The following is a 14,185-nucleotide window of genomic DNA, read 5'->3' as shown; positions in this document are numbered from 1 at the left end:
CAGGCTGTGAAGAGCCTCCATGTTCCTCATCACACCACAGCATCTCGGGACAACTCATGGGCATCAGCTCATCCATGGGCATCAGCATCCAAAAGTTGTCAGCCCCCTCAGAACCTCACCTAAGAGGGTGCTTAAGAAATACAACCAGCAACTAGCAGTGAACAAATGCAGTAGGGATACTTTCCATGGAAGGACATGTACCCAGCTCACCGATTGGACCAGGCTATGTCTCATGGCTGTTCACTTGCTCCCTTAGCATCATGTGTAAGTGGCAAACACACTGCACATTGATTTAACTAAATGACTGTGTTAGACGTTGTGTGTTATAGTCCTCAGTCCAGTTCAGCAGGGGGCTGCTGTCAGTCAGGGGAACCTGGTCCTATCAGTCTGCACATTGTCCTGGGGCTTCACGATTGTTGGTTGTCTGCTCAGGCTCCATACATGGTGGACAAACAGGAGACTGGAAGAACTCATCAATCCAGGCAGCACCAGGAGGTAAAGAAGTCAACGATTTGAGTATAAACCTTCTTCAGGACTAGATGTGGTGATAGCAGGAACTACAGATTAAGGGGCGTGTGTGGGGAATGGGGGGTGGTTGTTTGGGGTGGGGAGAGTCGTGGAATGGTGAGGTAATGATAGGTGAACACAGGTAGTGGGTATGACCTGGTTGGTTGATGGGAGGGATGAATCTGGTTCCACATATGGGGTAAAAACAATGACTGCAGATGCTGGAAACCAGATTCTGGATTAGTGGTGCTGGAAGAGCACAGCAGTTCAGGCAGCATCCAAGTAGCTTCGAAATCAACGTTTCGGACAAAAGCCCTTCATCAGGAATGAAGGGCTTTTGTCCGAAACGTCGATTTCGAAGCTACTTGGATGCTGCCTGAACTGCTGTGCTGGTTCCACATATGGCCGAGGGATCTGTCTCAGTGCAGTCCGGGCAGTGGGAAACGCTCAGTTCTGTTGTGCTATCTGAAACATCCGGGAAAATTGTGTATCACTCAATTGTGGAGCTGCAAACCAGTCGTCAGGAATCCAGTTAACTGAATACGGTTAATTGGTGGTGAAGTTCCAAGGGCTATTGTGGTGTGGTGGATGTTGGAGGAGTTCATTTCTCTTTGCCAAAAGGGAGTATGGCAGTCCAAGCTGAGAAAGGAAGCTCGGGGACTACCAGAAGCATGCATTGAGGTTAGTTACAAGAATGGAGATGGCGGGAGGTGTGGGGGAAGTCAATGTATAAAGGGGGGGGAGGGGGCATACAGAACAGTATTGGAGGGCATGGTAGGCTACAGAAAGGGATGGCAGTGACTCCACAGGAATAGCATAGAGGACAGGATGTGCATCATCAAAAGGTAACTCAGAGGTAGTGTTTACCACTGCAGTCTCACAGCACCAGGGATCCAGGCTCGATTCTAGCCTCGGGTGACTGTCTATGTGGGGTTTGCACATTCTCCTCGTGTCTGTGTGGGTTTCCTCCAGGTGCTCCGCTTTCCTTCCCAAGATGTGCAGGTTAGGTGCATCGGCCAGGCTGAAAAAAAAAATTGCCCCATAGTGTCTTGGAATGTACAGGTTAAGTGGGTTAACAATGGCAAAAAAACCCATGCGGGGTGGGTGGGGAGGGGGTGGGTCTGGGTGGGATGCTCTTTGGAAGGTCAGGATAGATTTGGTGGACTGAACGGCCTCTTTCTACACTGCAGGGATTCAATGATTCTACAGTAATTTCAGAGCTCAAAGGACAGGGAAGCAATGTTCAATGTGGTGGATCTCCACATGGAAGGGCATGGGTAGAAATGGGCTGGAAGTCTAATGGGAGTTGGGTCTCTGTGGGGGTACATAGTGAGCAGCGAGAGCCAGTGCCGATGGGCTCCATCATGAGCTGCATTCTTTCCATCACTTGCTGTGTTCTCGATGCTCAGTGCCACTGGAAAATGGTCAGGACCCAGGGTGAGGGAACTCAGTGTCAGTTTAAAGGGAAAAAGTGCAGGACATTTGCTGGACACCAGGAAACTGCAGAAGCAAATACATGAAGAGTACATTCGCAAACTCTAACTACACTTAATTCACATTCATTTTATCATCAATGTGAAATGCATACAGAGTGGTCATAATTTAAATGCCAGTCAAAGGTGACTTGCACCATGAAATTGGTCCTTGCAAAATGAACCTTAGCATCTCAGTGATGCAAACGTTAGCAGCAATGATTTAAACAGAGGCCATTATTGACCCATAACAGTAGAAGGCAATGCTGATTGCTTCAACAGCTGTCATGTGGGTATCAGGATGGACTAAAGTGATTGCAGTAGCAGATTTCATGGCTGATGTGGGTCTGAAATGAATAGGGTCACATCCCTTTCTTCTGTAATCTGCTGCTCACTCAGCTAGTATGGCACCTTTACCATGCACTGAGGCTGGATGAACAATGGGCCTTGTTCCCAGGGTGCTGCATGTCTCACTGTCTGGAGAAGGGTGTACGCAGCCCCCATCTACCACAATGCTCTTCAGGATGCATTGGGTCTGTAGGAGACCCAAAGGCTTTTTTTGGTCCTAACTCCATTCTTGGAGAGGAGCAAGACAGAATACTGACGCGTGTTTCCTAAGTCTCAGCACACTGTTACAGAACAATGCTGGACACTAGAACAGGAGCAGAGACTATCCACAACCAGTGACTGTGAAGGTGACAGCTATGTTGAATGTCTATGTGAGTGGCTCCTTCCAGCGAGTGATGGGTGACCTGTGTGAGATCTGTCAGTCATGCACCCACAAGTGTATCAGGACAGTGATTAGTGGCATTCAGATGAGATACAACCAGTTTGTTTCATTTTCTTATGACAAGGTCAGTACTGTATCTCGGGCAGTAGGATTCAGAAAGTTAGCTGGCATCTCCCAGGGTGAGCCAGCTGGGATCCCCATTGGCATTGACAGGGCTATGTCACAATGCTGCAGAGTTCATCAATGGGAAGGGTTACAGGGGATCTGTGAACGTTGTCAGCACTTCCCTGGAGATGTGTGCCCACTCCCCTGGCAACTGCCACCACTCCTATACCCTGGAGTACTCTCATGTACCTGGTTGCTATGAGGATCCAGGTGCCTTACAAGGTAGTTATTGGGGGGCAAGGTATACCCACTGTGACCATGATCAATGTCACCATGGCGCACCCCCCGACTGACGCAAAGCCGCAGATGCTGTGACCTGGGCAGTGCTGGAGCAGACGATGGGACTGCTGAAGATGCAGTTTTGCTGCTTGGACTGCCTTGGGGTCCCCCCTTCATAGTCCAGACAGAGTCTACTGCATCATCCCAGTGGCATGCGCTCTGTGCAATTTCAGCACGTAACGAGGATGGATGCTGGGGGACTGGGGGGACAGGAGCAATCTTCCGAGAATGAGGATGAGGAAAATGGGGAGGAAGAAGCTCTCTTCACCCTTGAGATGCTACAAACCAGACAGGCATGAATTAACCAGTCAGTGAGAGTTGGATGCAGCAGACCAACATGGAATGTAGACGAGTCACCGGTCATGGTGCCAGCATTTGGTTTGCATTGTGGAGACAAAGTTAAACCTAGACTTGTTTTGTTTGTGTTCATTTTTGCTGGCTGTTAATAAAACCTCATGTTTGGAATTGTCTGACTGTTTGCCTGTCTGTGATGTTCCCCCACTGCATAATGATAAGATGCTCACCGAAACTTGCTCACAGTCAAGGTTTAATACTTCTACCTTCATTCCTTCCAGAACATCTTCCCACTGATCAAAAAGTGGAACATGTTTGAAGGAACTGACAGGGGTAGCTTTGCATTTTTGTTCATCAATATATTTTCCTCATTCAAATCCTTGGTTGACATCTGAATTATTAATCTGAGTAACATCTGTTCCCTTCCAATTGGACTGTTGCTGCAGAAATGCCCCCAGTTTAAATGACCACGAGGCTTTGTTTAACACAGAGTAGAGGTGACTTAGAGAGGCAGATGAGGTGTGATGTATCTATGGGCAAGTAAACTGTGTGCCTGCTGGTTAAACAGCAACTAGGATGAGAGAGTGGGGTTGTAGGTGTGAGGGAGTGTGAGCCACCCTGGCTGCATGCTGTGAGCTGTGTGGCTTTGTAGCTGCTATGACATTATGCTGCTGAAGAGCAACATGCATTGCCAACACCTGTCTGGATGTGCTGCGGCCTTTTAAAGATAGCCTGGACACACAGGAGGCTGTTCTTTTTGTGGAATGGCAGTTATTCTGGGACTGGTGAGTGATAGGATGAGATTAGAATTGGGTGAGATGTGTACTGTTTGAATGACTGGAACATTAATGAAGTGAGTTTGGTAAGATACATCAAGAGATCTCACTAGGCCTTGTGGAGAAAACCCTCAATGAGACTGACTCTTAGCCAAAAAAAATGAAAGATTCAGCTCAATATTTCAGCTGATCCCTAACCAGAGACTGATTAAGTGATACCACAGTTTGCAAAGCTGACCAACGGTAAAAGTCTGTTGTTTTTCTTTCTTCACTCAAAGGGTGTGGGCATCACTGACTGGGCCAACATTTACTGCCCACCCCTCATTGCCCTTGAGAAAGTGGTGGTGAGCTGCCTTCTTGAACTGTAGCACTTTAGCTTGAATGGCTTCTTATGTGAGGTGATCTGGGTTTTCGGAGATTTGTACCTGAATTAAATACAAGCAATATCTTAGATTATGTAGGAATCGATGTCTGATCAGAAATGCTCACCTATTTGAATTTTGCTAAGTGGATTTAGTGTCTTAAATAAAAAGCAGCAGCATTATAATTGCAAAAGTGAACTGGCCCCAGTTAGCCAACACTGCCCCTTACCGAGGATCTGCTTAGTATGGAACGTTTAAAGGGTGCCAGGAAGTTCCCAGAGCCTTACAAATAGCCTTCATGACTGATGAAGTGAAATGTCTGCCCCTATCACTGTCAATAGAGCTAGGGATGCCAAATCTAGGGATGACATCCCTCATTAGACACTTAATAACTGTCCTAGCATCATCCTTTTTGGTGGAAAAAGCCTCAACCCATTGCAACCGGAACTCTAGCAATATACACATTGACTTGGATCTCATTTACCAACCCCTGAGTAAAAGAACAGGAAATGATGTCATCACAGGAAATGACACCACCACAGGAAATGACATCACCGAACCAAGGAAACCTAAACGCATAAATAGAAAGCGGGCCAAGCCACCGGCGCTTCATCCGGAGGCTCACTGATGATGTCACCGAGTATGGTGATGAAATGTCTGAAAACAAACCTTCCAGCTCAGCAAGCAAACCTACATCCAGAACATCAACCTGAGCTACAAATCTTGTCAACCCATTTGGAGAACATATCAACAATCACCAACAAGTAGTGGAAACCCAGGCTTTTTGACATATGCACAAAATGTATCTGAAGTTTCACAAATGGGCCAGCAGGGACAGGAATATGGTCAAACTTGACCAGTGGCTTAGAGTTATTGTTTTGTAGGCAAGTAAGACAGCATGATAACAAAGCATAAGCAGCTGTAGTGAAACCAGGGGCATACCAAAAACGTGTGACTGCATGGCACATACCCTGCTTACTAAAGTGGCCAACTCCATTAGCAGCCAGGGCTAGGACATGTAAATGAAATCTAGGGCAGATGATGTGGCTGTCAGGAAGCATAAGAAGACAAAGGGATTCAGATTCAGTGGCACTTAAAGTAGCTCAATGGATGCGCTCGGATTGAGGGGCCACCTGCTCAGCGTCATGGATACCAACTAAAGGTCAGCAACAATGGGAAACTAGCATATTGTAGGGGTATGTAAAACCTGCATAGTTGGATTAGTAGCAGCCACCCGAGCGGCTCTATCAGCGAAAGCATTGCCATGGGCGACATTATCTCCAGCAGACGTACGTGCAGTGCATTTGATGACAGTCATAGCTGAAGGGAAGAGAATGGCCTCCAAAAGATTACTAATAAGCTGACCATGTTGTAAAGGTTTACCTGAAGAGGTGGTGAAACCCCTATGCTTCCAGAGGGTGCCAAAATCATGCACCACACCAAAAGCAGAGCAGGAATCAGATTAAACGTTAACAGTCTTTCTAGTAACTAAAATGGAAGCCCGTGTAAGAGCAAAAAATTCAACAGCCTGTGCAGAAGTACCATTAGGGAGTGCTGCAGGTTCAAGGACTCAGATGGTGTGCAGACAGCATAGCCTGTCACTGTCATATGATCTGTAGGCCTGTAGGAGGAACCATCTGTAAAAAGGACCATATCAAGATTGTGCAGCAGGGTCTCATAAAGGTTTGGGTGAGGGGTAACAACATCATGGACGATGTGTAAACAATTATGGTCAGGAATCCCTAAGGGGATTCGAAGGAGTCGGTGACAGGAAGGAGGGTAGTGGGATTCAAAGCCCGGGCATGGTGCAGAGTAAGATTAGACCCAGAGAGTAGGATGATCTCATAGCCTGTACACCTGGAAGCAGTAAAATATTGGGTAGCTGCAGAGTTCAGCAGCAGGGAAACTGAATGTGGAACAAAAACAGTGCATGGATGGTCCAGCACAAGGTGGGGAGACTTTTCACCCATTACCGAGGCACAGCTCGCATACACACTAACATTCCCCTTACAACAGGCGGCAACCAGACAGAGTAAAAGGCTATGGGGTACCTGAGATCCCCATGCATTTGTGTCAGAACTCCAGAACAATAACCCTCTCTCTCAGTAACATAAAGTTGAAACGACTGAATAATCCGGAAGACCCAAAGCAGGCGCAGATTTCAAACATTCAAACGCCTGTGTCATTTCCGGGCTCCACTGTAATTTTGCTGGTTTCTTAGGCCAAGACGCCTCTCTCAAAGGTGCATCAATCTCACGAAGATCAAGAATCCAGTGCCTGCAATAATTCACCATCCCCAGAAATAACATAAGTTCAGTACATGTTGCAGGAGGAGAGAGATTTATGATGGCCTTTAAGTGATCAGGAGCAAGTATCCTAGTACCCTGGTGATATTGTGGAACCAAGTCATGAACAGTGGGCTGGCAGGGCTGCATTTTATCCAAGGAAACCTTGTGGCCATCCTGTGCCAAGCACCGAAGCTGAGCAACAGTAACTTGAATGCAGGCATCAGATGAAACAGAAGCAATGAGTAAGTCATCAGCAAGGACACTGTTGCAAGGCATTCGAGTGTATGCTGAACAGCGGAAGAATAAACAGTGAGGCTTTCTGTATATCCTTGGGAAAGCCAAGTCCATGTGTATTGACAGCCGCCAAAAGTAAAGGCAAAAAGGTCCTGACCATCAGGGGACAATTCAATAGAGAAAAAGGCAGAGCAGAGGTCAACCACGGTAAAACAAGTTGCCGAGGCAGGGATATTAGTGTCAGGGACTACAGGTGAGCAAGGAACAACAAGAGCATTGACAGCCTGTAGATCCTGGACAAACCTTCACCTGTCAGGCTAGCCAGGTTTCAGCACAGGCAAAAGAGGGGTAATTACAGGGGCTTTGTGTAGGAACAAGAATGCCCTGGTCTAAAAGGGAAGCAATAACAAGCCTAATGCCCTTGGTAGCAGCGGGTGTGAGCAAATACTGACAGACCAACAGTAGGCAAGCGCCAGCTTTTAAAGTAACAGTCTGTGGAGGGGCAGAAATTACTAAACCAGCAATGGTTAGGATGGAGGGCACATAGTGCATGTGGCAAATCATCTAAAAGCCGTGGGCAACCATAGGAGAGTGCAACTGATGAGTCCAATGTAGTGAAGGTAGCACTAACGGTAGAAGCAGGAAGGCGCAAGTAGAAACAGTCTGGATTGAGCGCAGCAATGTATAAGGATAACAAATCATCAGGAACGAGGGGATTGAATGAACAGGGAAATAAACAAAGATGCGCATGCATAGAGGCTAAATCTTCAAGCACCCGGGGATTTTAAGGACAATGGGAGTGAAAGGAGATGCCGCAGAGCAGAAAACCTGGGATTGCAAAGAAGACTGAGAAACATCAGCAGAGAGTCCCTGAAAACTGCCATACCAAAGGCTAGTAAGGGTAATATCAGAATTTGTATTTCGGTGGCAGTCAGTAAGTGCAGAGTATGATGGATTGGGAGTTGCAGAGTTGGGCAGCAGTAACAATAAAAGTCTCTAAAGGGGTGACCCATCAAGACGATCCAGCACAGAAAAGAAATGCAAAGGGTCGAAGAGACAATTTGCAGCTGCGTAATGAGAGAATTTAAAAGCGAGTGAAGCAGTTCGGTGGCACAGTGCCAGCTATAAACGGCAGCCGCTGGTGGGGTTAATGGTGCAGGCTCAGTCATGACCACATGCAGCATAGCATAGCATGACTTGGGAATTTCTAAAATAAGACCCTTAGGGAAACAATAAGTGGAAGTGTTAAGTTTGCACAGAGTCTCGTTGGCCCAGCAAGGCAACCAGACAGGAGGGTGAAATAATGGCCTATTTGGGAACCGTGACAGGTCCAACAGTAATAGTATCAGAGAGAGGTTCAATTAAAGGAATACCAGAGGCACCAACAGCATGGATAGAATCAGAACAGATGGGGAGATAAGCAGAGGGAGGTGCAGAAGAATGGGTCCACCAGAACCACCAATGAATCCACCAAAACTGGAATGGAGTGCCCTCCCATCTTCACTGTCATCACTAGGATTTTCAGATGGGGACCGGGAGAGTTTTATAGAGGCGGCCTGCTGCACCATCACCCCCACCCCGCGCGGCAGCCCTATGCACTAGGGGAATGGGGGGAAATGTCATAAGGCTGATGCTGGCATTGGGGATCAAAAGAAGCATGTCGGGGCACAATCCGTCATGAAGAAGCCACACGGCAGCTTCGTTCCCAGTGCCCATACCGGCCCCAAGACCAACATTTGACAAATCATTTGTCAGCACGGGGCAAACCCTGTGATTGAGGGTGAACATAATCTAATCAAGGATATGCCTCTTTATCACCTCGATTATAAAACAGATCACATCTATCCATGTTGTTAAGTGTAGTAAGAGTATCTTTTCATGAGGCAAACTGCCAAGTGAGGTTCTGTGCCTTATAAACCAGGGCATGATGAGACAGTTAATAAGAGTTTGGACAGCCAGTTTCTCATTGTCCTCGAGAGAAATGCCAGCTGAACCTTCCTATGTGTCTCTGAAGCGAGTGAGAAAATCAGCGACAGTCTCAGTAGCCTTCTGCAGGCAGCGTGAAGCTTCACCAAGGTCACTCTGCTGCCTGGTGGCGCTCATAATGGCATCCCTAACACGCCTACCTAACCAGTCAGAGCGCTCCTCAGGCATGTTAGCAATGTTGTGAAGGAAAATCAATAGAGCCTTTAACTGTGGACCAATGAGAACTGTAAGCCAGCTGCAATAAAGTCTGCACAGTACAAATAATAAAAAAATATAAAGTCTGCACAGTACATACTGCGGGAGGCGGCCATAAATGCCGCAGATTTGAGAAAGCCAATTCTAAAAACGAACAGATTGTTTAATTGGATCTGGAGCGTCCTGTAACATGCCATGGACCTCTGCATGGGTCCAAGGTTTATCAAATGGTGTGTATCCTCTCATTATTCCAGGCAACTGCGGCGCGAGGAAACTGTCAATATCTGAGGGGGCACCTCCCTGAGAGTCAAGGCGCGACTGCTTCTGATTTAAGCAGGTAGCATAGTGATGGCCAGGGAGTGTTGAATCAGGTGGCTGTTGCAATGAAACATCAGATGGCAGTTGGGACATCGCAGGACCACCCACTTGGGGTGTTTGCAGAAGCAGCGCTGGACACAGCACCGGTCTGCTCACTGTTACGAGTGGCAACGAAAGAAACAAGCTCATCCATAAGGGGCTCAGGGTCAGAAAGTGAAATAGGGATTTTGGGGGAGGAAGGCGAGGGTGCAGAGGGAACAGGTGCAGGACAAGAAGAGCACTCAGAGGGTTGGTGGGGGTCCTTAACTTTGGGAGGCTGGTGTCCTTTAGCAACCTCTTTAAATTTTTCAAGACATGTGAGCATATAGTTATGATCCTTGGCAGGATTGCCATACCCTCCCTGAATGTTAACTAGCCAATCTTATTTTTGAGGCTCCTCAGCAGGATTTTTGCAACAAGATAGGAGACAATATTTCCTCCCTGAGTCGGCGGGCTTGTATTTTCTTGTGATAGAAATGGGAAAGTTGTTTCCATCGCTGGTGGTCTTTCCCTCTGCCATGAGCCGGAGTCGGTAGGTTTGGCTGTGGCCAGTGGAGATTTCTTTAAAAAATCTTATCTAATTTAAATGAACCCGTGTAAAGCCAATTTCTATGGGACCACCCACATAGATGAAGGGGAAAGGGAACAACATAATGACTATTACCCATTTCCCTCCAAACAATGTTGGCCAGTGAACCCGGGCGTACCAGCAGTTCTCCTACCTCACTCTTGCACTTCCCGTATTTACCGTAGTGCTGCGGAGTCCTTTTTGAAGGTTCAAGGTGTTGTGGGCCGCCCTACATAGCAGGACTTCATACCTAGGGGCAGCTTGTCGCCATCGATCTTAGAAAGTTGCGATCCCGTTGAATCATGTGTTACTTAAACAGAGCAAGCAGACAAGACAAGGCAGCACAGCAAAAGACGATGACACACAACAGAGAAGCAGAGACAGACATCAGAACTCAGGATCCCGGCCAACAACAAAAGGCGAATGCCGCTGAATTAATCAAAACATCCGGCGCGATCTCCTTCAACCTAGTCTTGCTTCAATGCTAATATGGCTCCCTATTCACGCCTATTGGCACAGATGAGGAATGGTCACAAACTGCCACAGAAAGCTTTGGAGAAATCTCCAAATGTAACCCATATTACTGCAGCGTGTTGCTAGCTGCTCAAGGTGTCACTATTAAATCCCAAAGGATTTAAATCAAAACTAAAGTCTCTGGAGGCACAGCCAAACCTACCGACTCCGGCTCATGGCAGAGGGAAAAACCACCAGCGATGGAAACAACTTTCCCATTTCTATCACAAGAAAATACAAGCCCGCCGACTCAGGGGGGAAATATTGTTCCCCATCTTGTTGCAAAAATCCTGCTGAGGAGCCTCAAAAATAACCCGCCAACTACTCGCAAATAAAGGAGGGAAACAAATCTCCCGTTTGTAGCAAAACATCCTGCCGACCCAGGGAGGTTGTACAAAAAGGAGAAAAACCGAGAAAAGGGACAAAGAAAGTCCGGAAACCTCATGATGTAGAGGTTCTGCCGGCTACGTCAGTTATTGGGGATAGAAAAGAATTAAGCACTGGATGACTTGCTTGTAGCGGTCTAAATTAAAGAAAATGAATCGCAGCACACAAACCTTGAGTTAGTGACTGTGTATTTGTGAGCTCATGGGGAGAGACAAGTAGACCGAATGGTCCCAAGTCACTCCGACGAGATACAGAACGTTGCTTGGTTATATAGGTTGCAATCATTTCACAATTAGCAAACTGTTAATTGCATTTTAGTGAGTAAATGGGCACTTTGCACAGTAACGAGCCTCAGTCGCGTAGTGTCTGGACAGTGCTAGTTAGCAGCTGATAAGCAAGTGTTACATTAGATTCTTGTAAAAGAAGAGCATTCCCATGCTGGAAAAGAGCTCACTGTCAGGTGTTAGTCCAGCTGCGAGGTCAGCCACCTCACTGAGCCTGGGAACGTACAAACTTAACAAGCAGAAAGTAATAATGAGGTTTAAAATGGATTCCAGGCTTTTAATATGTGACAAGATGGCTCCTTTGCTTATAACAAATCTCCCACACCCCAGTTAACCAACCCTCTCCCTTACCAAGGACCTCAATTCACCTCTATACAGATCAATGGAAGAATGACAGTTTGCAGTGGGGATTTCTTAAACAGGCAATAGCCAGATGTAAGGTAATTGGTTTCCTTTCAGTATATTGTTTGATGGAAGAACAAGGTGAGATAAGGTCTTTGAAAACACTTGCAGCAGTCTATGTTTAGCATCAGCCTAGCGATAGAATGGGTCATCATGATTGGTGGAACCCATACCATTTGCAGAGGATTATGAATGGTCTAAATGAATGGCTATTAGAGAAAAGTATTAATCAGTGAGTAAATGTTTAAGTAGTGATAATCTCGCCAGTGTAATGAATGAATGAAAAACCGGGTGATAAGCCAGTCACGCTGTTAAGTAAAAACTGATATTAGTTAACAATACTAATTTTCTGGATTGAAACGGTAGAAATTAAGAGTGATTTTTGCATTTAAGATGTTTATATCCCTCCATAGATGTTGATTTGCAATGTTTATTATTCTGAGACTTAGGTAACCCTCTGATACTTCAGTCAATCCAAAGATGTGCAGGTTAGGTGAATTGGCCATGGTAAATTGTCCATAGTGATAGGTGCATTAGTCAGGGGTAAATATAGGGTAGGGGAATGGGTCTGGGTGGGTTACTCTTCGAAGCGTCAGTGTGGACTTGTTGGGACAAAGGGCCTGTTTCCACACTGTAGGGAATCTAATCTAATCAATTTGCAATGCTGGTGGTAATCAATGCCAGCAAGCTGTTCAGCTGCAGAGGCATCATGTTGTCTCAGCCCAATCTATATGATTTGATATGCGTGCATATGTTTTGCAGTAGTGGTCACTCATTGTGAACAAAATGATCAGCCTGGGCTAATTTTTCAGTATTAAACCTCAGTCTAATGCTCTGCTATCACAGTTGTATTCCCCAACAGTGAGTATTGTGAATGAGCACAGGAAAAACAAATGAATGTGACACCTTTCTATGTTGTACATCTCAGTTTGGTTTATCTCCAACACCACTCAGCAAGTGATCTCAGGAGCTGAGAATCAATTTGTGTGCTGTGATTCCTGCACACCACATATCTCTCCTCTGATTTTACCACTGAATGCTCAAGGGCTCCTGTGGGTGTTGATGGGAATGTGTGTCACAATTTCAGATCTCTTACAATCCGTCTACACTTAGATAAAATCACCAAGGGGGCAGATAGGAATAAAAGAAAGATTTTCACCTTTCACAGGCGTAATACTTCCCAAAGTGCTTTACAGATATTCTGGCATCTTTTTTTATGAAGTGTATTGACTGTTGTGATGTGAATGTAGCTTGCTCAGAGCCTATTCATCTCAAAGATTACCCCGAGTCCTGTTCAACTCATTATGGATAGTTGTCTCTCTGTTGATACTGGAGGACGTATTGCAGTTTGTTGAGAGACATTACAAATAAACTGTAAAATAATACTTATTAGGATCATTTGAAATGGAGTGAATGTAATGAAGGTAAAGTCACCATAGTTCCACTCTTGACGGTATTAGGCATGAACTTTCGAAAGCTGATTGGAGGCAGATGTTTGCAGCTAAAAGGACAGCTGGAAAATGGGAAGCCTTCAGAAATGAGATAACAAGAATCCACAGAAAGTATGTTCCTGTCAGGGTGAAAGGAAAGGCTGGTAGGTATAGGGAATGCTGGATGATTAAAGAAATTGCGGGTTTGGTTAAGAAAAAGAAGGAAGCATATGTCAGGTATAGACAGGATAGATCGAGTGAATCCTTAGAAGAGTATAAAGGAATTAGGAGTATACTTAAGAGGGAAATCAGGAGGGCAAAAAGGGGACATGAGATAGCTTTGGCAAATAGAATTAAGGAGAATCCAAAGGGTTTCTACAAATGCATTAAGGATAAAAGGGTAACGAGGGAGAGAATAGGGCCCCTCAAAGATCGGCAAGGTGGCCTTTGTGTGGAGCCGCAGAAAATGAGGGAGATACTAAATGCATATTTTGCATCAGTATTTACTGTGGAAAAGGATATGGAAGATATAGACTGTAGGGAAATAGATGGTGACATATTGCAAAATGTCCATATTACAGAGGAGGAAGTGCTGGACGTCTTGAAACAGGTAAAGGGGGATAAATCCCCAGGACCTGATCAGGTGTACCCGAGAACTCTTTTGGGAAGCTAGAGAAGTGATTGCTGGGCCTCTTGCTGAGATATTTGTATCATCGATAGTCACAGGTGAGGTGCCGGCAGTCGGGAGGTTTGCTAACGTGGTGCCACTGTTTAAGAAGGGTGGTAAGGACAAGCCGGGGACTATAGACCAGTGAGCCTGACCTCAGTGGTGGGCAAGTTATTGGAGGGAATCCTGAGGAACAGGATTTACATGTATTTGGAAAGACAAGGACTGATTCGGGATAGTCAACATGGCTTTGTGGGTGGGAAATCCTGTCTCACAAACTTGATTGAGT

Source organism: Chiloscyllium punctatum, chromosome 37 (assembly GCF_047496795.1).
Source record: "Chiloscyllium punctatum isolate Juve2018m chromosome 37, sChiPun1.3, whole genome shotgun sequence".
Lineage (NCBI taxonomy): Eukaryota > Metazoa > Chordata > Chondrichthyes > Orectolobiformes > Hemiscylliidae > Chiloscyllium > Chiloscyllium punctatum.
This window is presented reverse-complemented; position numbering follows the sequence as displayed.